Source organism: Primulina eburnea, chromosome 10, assembly GCF_022965805.1.
Source record: "Primulina eburnea isolate SZY01 chromosome 10, ASM2296580v1, whole genome shotgun sequence".
NCBI classification, from domain to species: domain Eukaryota; kingdom Viridiplantae; phylum Streptophyta; class Magnoliopsida; order Lamiales; family Gesneriaceae; genus Primulina; species Primulina eburnea.
In genome coordinates this window covers 14,826,260-14,840,464 of record NC_133110.1, presented here as the reverse complement: position 1 = coordinate 14,840,464, position 14,205 = coordinate 14,826,260, and the positions used below count along the sequence as shown (strand labels likewise).

General features: G+C 42.9%; 1 long non-coding RNA gene across 1 annotated transcript; it reads left to right on the top strand.

Moving 5' to 3' along the window:
- Positions 1-12,734: 12,734 nt before the first annotated feature.
- Positions 12,735-13,712, top strand: LOC140803384 (uncharacterized). The gene is made up of 3 exons (XR_012111860.1): positions 12,735-12,964; positions 13,051-13,107; positions 13,654-13,712. It is a non-coding gene; the product is annotated as an uncharacterized lncRNA (long non-coding RNA).
- The last annotated feature ends 493 nt before the right edge of the window (positions 13,713-14,205 follow it).

The window sequence follows — 14,205 nt, the reverse complement described above, 5'->3', positions numbered from 1 at the left end:
CCCTCCTGACAGGAAAACTGAAATTTCGAAACTCAAAAGATCACAAGTTGGATGTTTGCTGTCAATTTCGATTTCCAGAAAGCATGGGGGCTGAACTAATGGACTAAAGTGATCCTAATCCATCCTAGATTATGTCTAGATGTTGCCTTGGGAGCCTGGAATCGAACCAATACCTGAAACCACAACACCAAAGAAAATCGTGAAGCATGAAGAAACAAAGGGCCGAAAATCTGCATGTAAAACTTTCTGAAAATTGCTGTCATGTTTCGGTTTTTGCACTGATAATAAAATGAAGGGGAAATATTGTTATCTAGTTGATAATTAATACCTATTAAAAGCATCACTAATCCTTTAATTAATTTAGTGAGCTAACCCCTTAATTATGCCACTTAAATGAGCTTATTTCTTAATCACCTCAAGAAATTAAATTAAATCCTCAAACCTCCCTTTTTAATTTAAATTAACTTACTTGCTAGCTAAAATAAATCATGGAAATATTTCTCGATTCTTAAATTCTATCTCAAAACTCCAACTCCAGTCCGGCTTCACTGAAATAACTGAAATGCTGAAATCGAACTACTGGACTGAAATAAAATAAATAAAAAAATAATTAACTTCAAAGAAATGCATTAAAATAATCATGCAATGAAGTCAATTAAATTTTAAAAATCTAGAATTATGCATGGCTTATACGTCTACTGATTTACGGGTTCTACAGAAAATATCCTCTAATGATTTGTAACGTAAAATATCATTTCAATGGTAATTATAGTACGTGCATAACTGAACTGAAAATATCATGGTAAAAATATTTGCTCCTTGGATCCCTGTAATGAAATAACTTGTAATGATTTTCTTAGTGAGATTATGGTCTATGCAAGTGGTGTAATGCACATGGGCTGTTCCCGATTGGGCTGTATCCCTCTAAGGCCCTTAACCATGGTTCAAATCATTCCTTGGAACGTTGGTAAGAGTCTCTGGTCGGTGGTTCACGCCCCTAATGGCCGATAGTCTCGAAACCAACGCAAGTCTTGTAGTTGCGCAACTGCTGGAATTTACAGCAAGTTGCTGTGACGGTGCGAAGGCTCGTTCGAGTTCTTGGTTGGCTTTTAGCCTATGGCCTTGGCCTGGACAGTGCCCCATTGAGTTAGGAAGGTCGTGTTTTTGACCGTTTGTGATTCGGATCATTTTTGAGGTCGTACGAGAATTTACGGTGCGATGTGCCAAATTGACTCTCGAAAGAGCGTTTCTTGTTTTGGCCTCCATTTCACCTGGGTTTCGACCCTCATAATTTTAGGAGCATAAATTCATAATTTTAAGTGTATTTTAATCATGAAGTCACGTTGGTTCAGTGTTGGTTCGGGTTGGTTTAAAGTCATGATCAAAATACGAGGTCGTTAGACGTAATTGTCGCATTTTCACAATTTAATTGCATAAATTTGCCCAAGAAAATCCATTGCATATTTTCATGGCATATTTAGGTTGCAGCGAGCCTGGGAACGATCCAATCCAATCTAGTTGATAAAATTACAGGGTTTTTCATTATGCCAGTTAAATTATATTACGTGCATAAAAACAGAAAATGATATTTTTGAGATTTATGCGATATGGCTTGTGGTTTCTTCACTCTGTGGGAGTGATATTTTATACGGTCGCCAGTGACCGCTCAGTTCAGTTTGGTACCATCCGGTCGCCAGTGACCGGTCAGATCAGTTTCAGTTTCAGCCTCCCCGGTAGCCAGTTACCGACCAGTTTCAGCTTAGTGCAGTGGCCACAGGCGTAAAACATAATCTCAACAGAAAATTTTACCAGTTATTTCAGTACAGGCTCCAAGGAGCAAATATTTTTACTGTGATTATCAATTCAGTCATGCACGTATTATAATTGCTCAGATCAGTTTATTTTCAGCATGATTACAGATTATTTTCAGTATGCCTCATGACATGATATTTTACCCCATGCATATTTTTACTTCAGATTTTACTCGTTACTTGCGATATATGCATGCTGAGTCTTTAGGCTCACTAGACTTGATTGTTGTAGGTACTGATGAGGCCAGGGCCGAGGGCGGGGACCAGTGAGCCAGCTTGGGTCGGCAGTAGTGGCACCCGAGGACCTCAGTGCAACAGTTGTTATTTTATTTCACAAACAATTTTTATCAGTCATTGGATAATTTTCAAATTGTTATTGTTGGCAAAAAAAAAAACTTGATTTTTCTTCCGCTGCTATTATTTTAAACGTTGAACTTGATTCATCAGTCGATTTTATGAATGAGGCCATTTAAGCTCTTTTAAAAAGGAAAATTTTAATTTTCCGCAAATTTTCAAACAAGGAGTTTTAGGGCCTTTACAGTTGGTATTAGAGCGGTGGTTCTGTATAGGGTTACACTACTACTGACCGCGAGAAGCTCACGAAGCCACGTCTTCGGTCTGTAAGTTTTACAGTTCAGCATTTTGTTCAGCAGTTTATTTAAAGCATGAATTTATTTTGTCAACATGCTTCCAGATTTTCAGTATTTCAGTGTTCAGTTATAATAAATTATGGAAATATGCATGTTAGTTACGTATGGGTTATGTTTGGAACAGTATGCCTCCTAGACGCCAAGTAGGAGGGCCGTGCGTACCGTCATGAGAACGAGTTTGATCAGAGTCAGGAGAGGCAGGCACCTCCACCTCCTCCTCCTCCTCCACGTCCACCTCCGCCGGACATGAATGCCCAGATGCTAGCTAGGATGACGCAGTTCTTCGCACAGTTTGCGGGGAACAATGCCGCAGCCAGGCCGACAGAGCCCGAGGCTGTTTATGAGAGGTTTATGAAAATGCGTCCGAAAGAGTTTTCTGGGACTTCTGACCCCATGATTGCCGAGGGATGGATCAAATCTCTCGAGGTCATCTTCGAGTTTATGGAGCTGGGAGACGCAGACCGAGTCCGATGCGCCACCTATCTGTTCACTGGAGACGCCCGCTTATGGTGGGAAGGAGCTTCGGTAGCCTTGACTTTGGCTACACTTTCTTGGACCCGCTTTACGGAGGTTTTCTACTCCAAGTATTTTGCTGAGGAGGTTCGCACCAGGCTGACCACCGAGTTTATGAGTCTGAGGCAAGGAGATATGACGGTTACGGAGTTCATCCGTAAGTTCGAGAGGGGCTGTCACTTTGTGCCCCTGATAGCGAATGATGCCAGAGCCAAGCTGATGCACTTCATGGTGGGTTTACGGCCGATCTTGCGCCGGGATGTTAGGTTATCTGACCCTGCTACTTATGAGATTGCCGTCTCCAAGGCCCTAGCCGCAGAGCAGGATCTGCGGGATATCGAGAGGGATCGCCAGGGCAAGCGCCCCGTCCAAGTACCACACCGCCCTCCTCCTCATCAGCATCAGCAGCAGAATAAGAGGCCTTTTCATGGACCGCCCAGGAACCGAGGCCAACAGCAGCAGCAGCGGGGACGCCCAGCCCCGAGGACTCAGGAGCACCCAGTCTGTCCGAGGTGCTCACGTCGCCATCCTGGAGCATGTATGGCTGGCTCAGGAAAGTGTTTTAAGTGTGGCAGTACAGACCACATGTTGCTGCAGTGCCCTCAGAGGAATCTGCCTACTCAGGGCAGAGTTTTTGCTCTCCATGCCGCAGAAACAAACCCTGAGACCATGTTGTTGACAGGTACCTTTAAGCTTTAAGTTATCATTGAAATTCTGTGTTTTGACTATCGGGAGTAAGATTTGAACATAGAACCGCGATAGGATTGCATGCTCTACTTAGTATTATTTTCGGGACTTAGTTAGAAGAACTTTGACCTTTGCATGTCTATAAGATTAGCTCTTGTGATCGTTGGGTTCTGCTTAGTATTCCGAACTTTCAGGGAGAATTTTCATAGCCGGCAAAGCTACCAAGGCCTTGATAGATTCAGGGGCCACTCACTCGTTTATATCAGAGGTCTTTGCAAACTTTCTGAAGATCAAGACCATTGGGCTAGACATAGCCTTTTCAGTAGTGTTGCCGTCAGGCGAGGAGATGGCAGCCACCAATGTTATCCGAGATATAGACCTTGAGCTGCACGGTAAGCTTGTATATGCAGATCTGATTGTGCTACCGATGCCGGAATTTGACATCATCCTAGGGATGGACTGGCTACTGAAGAACAGAGTATTGATAGACTTCCAGCGGAAATTTGTTTTTGTCCGACCGCCTGGAATGGATCATTTCTTATTTGAGCCGGACAGGTGCTTTTCGTTACCGTGCATTATTCCATATGTTCAGGCTAGAAAACTCATGCATAGAGGGTGTCGAGCATTTCTAGCGACCTTTTTGGCTGTCCCCGAGGAACCCATCCAGTCCGCCTCAGATGTTCCGATCGTCAGAGATTTCTTATACGTTTTTCCCGAGGACGTCTCTGGTATGCCACCTGAGAGAGATGTGGAGTTTTCCATTGAGCTGATGCCAGGTACGGCTCCGATATCCAAAGCGTCGTACCGACTAGCACCGACAGAGATGGCAGAGCTTAAGAAGCAGATTCAGGAACTTCTGGACAAGGAGTTCATTCGCCCGAGCTTTTCACCATGGGGCGCGCCGGTCTTATTTGTAAAGAAGAAGGATGGCTCGATGAGGCTTTGCATTGACTATCGGGAGTTGAACAGGGTTACAGCTAAGAATAAATACCAATTGCCGACGATTGAAGATCTGTTTGACCAGTTGCAGGGAGCTTCGATTTTCTCCAAGATTGATCTGCTTTCTGGTTATCATCAGTTGAGAGTAAGAGATGCTGATGTCTCGAAGACTGCTTTCAGGACTCGTTATGGTCACTATGAGTTCCTTGTGACGCCGTTCGGTCTGTCGAATGCGCCAGCGATCTTCATGGATCTCATGAATCGCGTATTTCAGCCATACCTCGACCACTTTGTGATAGTGTTCATAGACGACATCCTCGTCTACTCCAAGAGTCGGGAGGAGCACAGCAGACATCTGACCACAGTGTTGCAGACCTTGAAGAAGCACAAATTATTCGCAAAGTTCAGTAAGTGCGAATTCTGGTTAGAGAAGGTGGAGTTCTTGGGCCACATTGTTTCCAGCAGTGGTATTGAGGTAGACCCCGCGAAAGTTGCAGCAGTCAGAGATTGGGTTGTGCCTCAGAATGCATCCGAGATCCACAGTTTTCTTGTGCTAGCAGGATATTACAGGAAGTTCATTCAGGGATTCTCCTCCATTGCCGTTCCACTCACAGCACTGACAAAGAAGAATGTGAAGTTTGTGTGGAGCGATGAGTGCCAGAAGAGCTTCGACACTTTGAAGCAAGCTCTTATTTCAGCACCAGTTTTGGCCACACCTTCAGGACCCGGTGAGTTTGTCCTTTATACCAATGCTTCGAAGCTCGGTCTTGGCGCAGTATTGATGCAGCATGGGAGAGTGATAACATATGCTTCTCGACAGCTGAAAATCCACGAGAAGAACTACCCCACCCATGATCTAGAGTTGGCCGCAGTAGTTTTTGCTTTGAAGATTTGGAGGCACTATCTGTATGGAGAGAAATGCCAGATCTTTACCGACCACAAGAGCCTCAAGTATTTCTTTACGCAGAAGGAGCTGAACATGCGTCAGAGGCGTTGGTTGGAGCTTGTGAAAGACTACGATTGTGACATTAGCTACCACCCGAGTAAAGCTAATGTAGTTGCGGATGCTTTGAGCAGAAAAGTCGCAGTGATGGCTCATTTGACGATGCAGAAACCTCTTCAGATTGAGATGCAGAGGTTCGATCTTGAGACTTATCCTCGAGGTAGAGTTCCTCGTTTATCTACCTTGACAATTCAGTCTTCCCTTTTGTACCGTATTCGCAGTGGGCAGTCCGCAGATGAGCAGTTGGCACAGTGGAAGAAGAGAGATGAAGCCAAGGGCAGTGTCTTATATACAGTCAGCGATGGTATTGTGAGATACCGAGACAGGATATGGGTTCCTAGCAGTGATACTATCCGAGCAGACATCTTATCAGAGGCCCATACGTCCCCGTACTCCATTCACCCTGGGAGTACGAAGATGTACAAGGATCTGCAGCTATTGTATTGGTGGCCAGGAATGAAGAAGGACATCAGGCGTTTTGTATCCGAGTGCCTGACTTGCCAGTTGGTGAAGGCCGAGCATCAGAGACCAGCAGGTTTGCTCAAGCCTCTTCCTATTCCCGAGTGGAAGTGGGAGAACATTACTATGGACTTTGTGACCGGATTGCCGAGGTCAGCCAAAGGGTCGAATGCCATTTGGGTGATTGTAGATCTTCTTACCAAATCAGCGCACTTCTTGCCTATTAAGACGACTTTCACCATGGTTCAGTATGCAGAGTTGTATAACCGGGAGATAGTCCGACTTCATGGTATTCCAGTTTCGATCGTATCCGACAGAGATCCCAGATTCACTTCCTCATTTTGGAAGAGTTTGCATTCGACTTTGGGTACGAAGTTGCTGTTTAGCACAGCTTTCCATCCGCAGACAGATGGACAGTCGGAGCGAGTTATTCAGATTTGGGAGGATCTTCTTCGCGCTTGCGTCATCGATTTCTCAGGGAGTTGGGAGACGAACTTACCATTGGTTGAGTTCACTTATAACAACAGCTTCCAGTCTTCTATTGGTATGGCTCCGTATGAAGCGCTGTATGGACGCAAGTGTCGATCTCCTGTTCATTGGGATGAAGTAGGAGAGAGAGCAGAGTTGGGTCCAGAGATTGTTCAGCAGGCAGCAGAGGTAGTAGCCAAGATCCGTGATAGGATGAGGACTGCCCAGAGCCGACAGAAGAGTTATGCCGATCAGCGGAGGAGAGACTTAGAGTTCGCAGTGGGCGATCATGTCTTCGTGAAAGTGGCACCTATGAAGGGTGTCATGAGATTTGGGAAGAAAGGGAAGCTCAGTCCGAGATTCATTGGACCGTTTGAGATCCTTGACAGAGTAGGGAAGCTAGCGTATCGTGTGGCTCTTCTGCCGAATCTGGCCGGAGTACACAATGTCTTTCACGTCTTGATGCTGAGGAAGTATATGGCAAATCCTTCGCATGTGCTAAATTTTGAGCCGTTGCAGCTTACTCCGAACTTATCTTATGAAGAGAGACCAGTGCAAATCCTAGACAGACAGGAGAAGAAGCTTCGGAACAAGCTTGTTAAGCGAGTCAAAGTCAAATGGCTCAACCATTCTGAGGAGGAAGCTACGTGGGAGTCTGAGCCGGAGATGAGGGAGCGTTACCCCGAGTTATTCGGTGAGTGCTAATTTCAAGGACAAAATTTCTTTTAAGGGGGGAAGGATTGTAGAACTCGTAAATCAGTCTACGTATAAGCCATGCATAATTCTAGATTTTTTTTTTAAAATTGACTTCATTGCATAATTATTTTAAATGCATTTCTTGAAGTTAATTATTTTATTATTTCAGTTCAGTAGTTTGATTTTTAGCATTTCAGTTATTTCAGTGAGGCCGGACCGGAGTTGGAGTTTAGAGATAAATTTAAGATTTCAGAAAATAGTTCCAGGATTTAATTTAGCTAGAAAATAAGTTAATTTAAGTTAAAAAGGAGGTTTGAGGATTTATTTTAATTATTTGAGGTGAGTAGAAAATAAGTTCATTTAAGTTTCTTAATTAAGGAATTAGTTCACTAAATTATTTAAAGAATAAGTGAGGCTTTAAAGGTTTAAAATTTAGCAACTAGACAATATTTTCCCATCATTTTTATTACTTAATTTCGGCCACCTTAGGATATTAAGCAATTCAATTGCCAACTCTTAATCTTTGACCCATTCTTTATTTAGCTAGCATGTAAACCTTTTAAATATTGAGCAACCTTAATTAATGAATTAATAAGTATTATCCTAGTCTAGCTAGCATGAGAGGAATCGGTCATAGCCTCCAACAAAACACCCCAACAAATATTTGATATCAACCAAAAATTCAAATTTTGAAAGGTGGAGACCTAGTCTTATTTTTCCCATTAAATTTGCAACCATTTCCCTCACTCCCCTAACCAATATTCCTCCTCCTCACTCACAAAATCTGAGAGCAATATCAGAGGTAAAATCAGTGGAAAAATCGTGAGCCTTAGCTAGGGAGAAAATCGAGAACTAGAAGGATCAAGAGAAGCCACTCCGTCGTCGTCTCTTCATTCGTTTTTCATTAAAACGAAACCAAGGCATGTCTAGATTCTTTCAAACCTCAATCAAGCCATAGTAGTAATTTCTGTTACATCAAAGTCACGATTTTACAGCATGAAAACCGAGATTTTTGGACAGCAAGGTGCTGAAATTTTCTGCACAGATTTTTCCTTCCTTGTGCTCTTCACGGTTTTGCTTGTTTGTGTGTGTCCAGGTGATTGGCTCGACTCCAGGCTCCCAGGGCGACTTATATACATATAGTAGGATGCATTAGGACCATGTTGGTCCATTCAAACCAGCCCCAAGCATGCTAGAAACTCGAAATGACAGCAGCACTCCCCACTGCCCCTTTTTGTGTCTCGAAAATCTGATATGCTGTCATGGGAAGGGATCCGACCTTGGCTGCCCTAAGGGCCTATAGCCAGGGTTAGATCACTCCCCTATCATGTCTAAGACGTGACTAAGACGCCCTTTTGGTGGCTTGGTCCATGGTGTATCGGTTTTAAAATAACAAGCAAGAACAGCCCCCCCTCTCGGCCCTTTGGTTTCTTTGTGACAGCACATGTGTAGTTCGTTTTGGTGGCATGGTGTGGATCTGGTTTGGCCTATGGCCCTTAGCCACGGTTCATACCATACCCCTAGATGTCTAGATCATGCCATGGTCAATCGAATGACCACCGGAACGATCCATGACAGCAAAACAAGAACAAGAGCCCGACGTGCAGATTTTTGTTCTCGGGTAGGAATTGTCGGTTGGTTGCTGGAATGTGCGAATCTTGGCTGGCCTAGGGCCCTTAGCCATGGTTCAAATCATTCCTTGGGACGTTGGTAAGAGTCTCTGGTCGATGGTTTACGCCCCTAATGGCCGATAGTCTCGAAACCAACGCAAGTCTTGTAGTTGCGCAGCTGCTGGAATTTACAGCAAGTTGCTGTGACGGTGCGAAGGCTCGTTCGAGTTATTGGTTGGCTTTTAGCCTATGGCCTTGGACTGGACAGTGCCCCATTGAGTTAGGAAGGTCGTGTTTTTGACCGTTTGTGATTCGGATCATTTTTGAGGTCGTACGAGAATTTACGGTGCGATGTGCCAAATTGACTCTCGAAAGAGCGTTTCTTGTTTTGGCCTCCATTTCACCTGGGTTTCGACCCTCATAATTTTAGGAGAATAAATTAATAATTTTAAGTGTATTTTAATCATGACGTCACGTTGGTTCAGTGTTGGTTCGGGTTGGTTTAAAGTCATGATCAAAATACGAGGTCGTTAGACGTAATTGTCGCATTTTCACAATTTAATTGCATAAATTTGCCCAAGAAAATCCATTGCATATTTTCATGGCATATTTAGGTTGCAGCGAGCCTGGGAACGATCCAATCCAATCTAGTTGGTAAAATTACAGGGTTTTTCATTATGCCAGTTAAATTATATTACGTGCATAAAAACAGAAAATGATATTTTTGAGATTTATGCGATATGGCTTGTGGTTCCTTCACTATGTGGGAGTGATATTTTATACGGCCGCCAGTGACCGCTCAGTTCAGTTTGGTACCATCCGGTCGCCAGTGACCGGTCAGATGAGTTTCAGTTTCAGCCTCCCTGGTAGCCAGTTACCGACCAGTTTCAGCTTAGTGCAGTGGCCACAGGCGTAAAACATAATCTCAACAGAAAATTTTACCAGTTATTTCAGTACAGGCTCCAAGGAACAAATATTTTTACTGTGATTATCAATTAAGTCATGCACGTATTATAATTGCTCAGATCAGTTTATTTTCAGCATGATTACAGATTATTTTCAGTATGCCTCATGACATGATATTTACCCCATGCATATTTTTACTTCAGATTTTACTCGTTACTTGCGATATATGCATGCTGAGTCTTTAGGCTCACTAGACTTGATTATTGTAGGTACTGATGAGGCCAGGGCCGAGGGCGGGGACCAGTGAGCCAGCTTGGGTCGGCAGTAGTGGCACCCGAGGACCTCAGTGCAACAGTTGTTATTTTATTTCACAAACAATTTTTATCAGTCATTGGATAATTTTCAAATTGTTATTGTTGGCAAAAAAAAAACTTGATTTTTCTTCCGCTGCTATTATTTTAAACATTGAACTTGATTCATCAGTCGATTTTATGAATGAGGCTATTTAAGCTCTTTTAAAAAGGAAAATTTTAATTTTCCGCAAATTTTCAAACAAGGAGTTTTAGGACCTTTACAAGTGGTTCTTGAACTGAACTGACCGGTAACTGGCGACCGGGCCGGTAACTGACGATCGGGGGAAACTGACCGGTAACTGGAGACCGAGTGAAACTAACCGGTAACTGACGAGCGGACTGGTAACTGACGACCGAGAACTGAACTGACCGGTAACTGGTGACCGAGTGAAATAATAATCCCATGATAGTAAAGTGACCCCAAGCAATATCGCATAAATCTCAAAATGAATATTTTGCACGTGATATAATTAAATAACGTCATTAAATATGAAAAATTTTGATCTTCTTGCATTAAAATCATGTATTTGCGATATTTAAAAATACCTATATGACTTGATTGAAGAGTGAAAGAAGATATAAACATTCCTTGGTTTGTTTTGACAGAAAACAAACGAAATAACGACGCGGCGCGACGGAGACGAAGTGCTCTTCACTTTCTTACTTTTTCTCTCTCTTAATTCCTTTAAACCAAGCATGCACCATAATTATTATAATAGCGTAAAAATCATAAACGTGATGCATGAACATTTAAAAATATCATGATTTGTGCTCAGGGCGCTGCCACGACCAAAATCTCACCTCGGGTGTAAAATGACCATTTTACCCCTGGAAACCCAAAAACTTCCGTTTCAACCCTGGACCTCTAAAATTGACCCGAAGCTTACCAAACTCCTTAAAATTTTCCAAAACATATTTAAAAATATTCCTAGATGTAATTTTGAGCCAAAAATACAACTGAACCGATTCGTTTTAAAAACTTAGATCGGGGTCCCGGTTTTAAACCGAATCGACTCGAAACTCGACCAAATTTTTCCCCAACTTTTACCACACCTTATAAACATCTAAAATACCCTAAAACCATTAAAATTAGACCTTAAAAATTTCGAACAAATCCCTAAACGGCTGCTGGAAAAATCCAGCAAGTTACCAACCGTAACCCGAGTGCACCGAATTCACGTTCTAACCTTCCTAGACCAAACCATCGAGGACCAGCCATGATTCGACCTCGCCTAGGCCTCCCTAGGACCTACTTGACTCACTTGAAACGAACCTACAGCCCCATGAAAGCCCACAACCCTCGCACACTCCAAGACACACAAGGAAGCACCCCTCGGACACTAGCCCTCACTCGACGCCAACGCTTAGACCACCCCTAGGATACGACCAGCTGCTGTTGAGCCCTTCTTGGCCACGCCTCAACCCCCTCTTGGGCTGCACCGTGCTTTGTTTATGCTCTCCTACAGCTGGAACTCTTCCCACCACCCCGATCAAGCCGCAACGACCAAAATGAAACAAACTCGATCGGATATTCCCACAACTCACGCAACCTTCGACTCCAGCGCTATTTTCCTTAACCCATGACAGCAATAAACCTCTTCACAATGACCCTTATCAGCAGAACACGGCAGCCCTTTGCACTAAGCAAGAAAAGCGTGAGTTTCATGCACAATAAATCAAGATTCACATCAAACTTTGCTCAAAAACATAAACACCATGTAGATCGATAAATTTATAAACAAATACATGATTTTAAGCATATTAATGGAGTGAGTGATGAGAAAACGAAAATACAAGCGTGTCTTTGCGTTTATACGCTCGAAAACTAGAAGAACCGCGCGAAGGGGAGGCACCGGAGGAGCTAGGGACGACAAGCCACACCCAATTCAATGTTGACTATCTTACATTGAAACAACCTTTTTATCAAATCTAGAAATGCCTTATCTTCAATTTTCTCACCCAGTATCAAAAACAACTTATCAATATGGCCAAAACTAAATAATTCACGATCAAATTTAACAATAAATCACCAACTTGGGTTCACCACAGAATTCTTTAAATACCAAATCGATGTGTGGCGGCCCAAGCTTGCTCTCTTGTCATAGCAAAAGGTAGCAAACCTAAAAACTTATGCATAAACCATAAAACTTATTTGAACTCTCTCCAAAGTAACTCTTTTATTACACATATATCTAAATAGAACATATTTTTAAATGTTAGTTTTCTAAATATATATATATAAAAAACATTCAAAACAACACTCTATTTTCCCACTTTTTTCTATTATATTTTTATGGAAAAGAATTTTGTAGTAGCCCGAATGCCGAATTGGGTAATTAACGGATTATTGGTGATTAAGAAGGTTTAATGTGTAATTTTGACCGAGTCATGATCGGAAGGTCTGAAGATGGTTCGGAAGCACCGAAGAGTTCGGAAGGTCCGAAGTGAGTTCGGTGGATCCGATCATTAGGTGTCAAGAGTTGGTCGACACGTGGGAGTTCGGACGTTCCGAAGTGTAGGTTCGGTGGATCCGATCATGAGGTGTCAAGAGCAGCTGGACACGTGCATGTTCGGACGGTCCGAAGTGTATGATCGGAGGATCCGATCATGAGCTGTCAAGAGCCGATGGACACGTAAGAGTTCGGACGTTCCGAAGAGGGTTCGGACGATCCGAACATGGCCTATAAATAGTGGTCGGATTTCCTCATTTTGACTCGCCAATTCAGAGAGTTCCATAGCATTTCAGTCGTTTCTGACAGGTTCTAGTCTTGTTCCGAGATTTGGGCACTAGCAGGGAGCTGCTGGTCTTGTAGCAGAGCTGTGCTCTAGTTGGGAGCTAGCGGCATCAGCGGGCTAGCGACGGACGAAGGTTTGGAAATTTATCAGTATTTATCTCAGGATTATCTAGTTAAGTCTGGTAGATAAGTTTAGTGATGGTTTTCACTTGATGAATAGGCTTGGATTAGACCTGTTGTCTGGTTGTTCCAGTGGATTAGGATTGCTGTGATAGAGGTACGAAAGTACTATCCGAGATATCCTGGTTGAGTATACATTCTTATATGTGTTGCATGATTATGTGGTGCATTGATATATGTCATATGATGCATGTTATTATGTCACGTTTATTACTGCACATTGCATTTCACGTTGAGCCGTATTCTCCTTCGAGATAGCCTTTACTGTTGAGCTGTATCTCTTTCGAGATAAGCTATATCTTGGGACCGCTCAGCCCTGTCTTGTGGACGCATGGACACCGAGAGTACACAGTGGCCGACGGGTCGGGAGGGCTTCGGTGGTCCGGGACATTTTAGGTCCACGTCTGTCTTGTAGTGGATGCAGTGACCCAGAGGTTGGACCGCGCGGCACTATCCACTTGGCGCCTCTAGACTGAGCATTGTTGAGATCCTTTTGTGACTCCTGTTTCTTGACTACCCCGGTATCATGATCATAGCATGTGCATTTCATATAGGTCTGTATACTCATACTTTTGTACTGGGCGTTCTTATCGCTCACGTCCTCGGTTTTGTTTATCTTGGACACCCCATTCCCACGGGGCAGGCCTCAGGTTGGACAGCTCAGGAGGAGCAGGAGGAGGACGTTGAGTAGCTGGTTGGTTTAGTTTATCGGTATTGTTTTGTTTCGATATGGTTGTATTGGGTATTTTATTTTGAGTTATTCTAGACTTCGATTGGGTTGTATAATTATAGTTGTTGACTTTTTCCGCTGTTATCTCTGATTACTGTTATTAAGTAAAGTGCATGCTTAAGTTCTTGCTTAGTAGGTGATCCTGGAACGGGTCACTACAAATTTCGACAATGAAAATATAAGCTATAAACTTTACACACATTATTGTAGTTCTTCGCAGTGAAATTTGATGGATCTGACTGCTCTAATGGCAGAGTATTTTTGGGAACTTAAAAGCATGAAATATCACTATATCGGTAACTATATCTTTTTCATTATTTATAATATTATATTATTATTTTATATAATATAACAATTTTCAGTCACACAATAAATTCAACATGTGTTTTTCGATTCGATCACCGGTCCGGTTATGAAGGTGATCCTGTGAAAGCCCGTATTTCGTATTCATATTTTTTTTTTTGC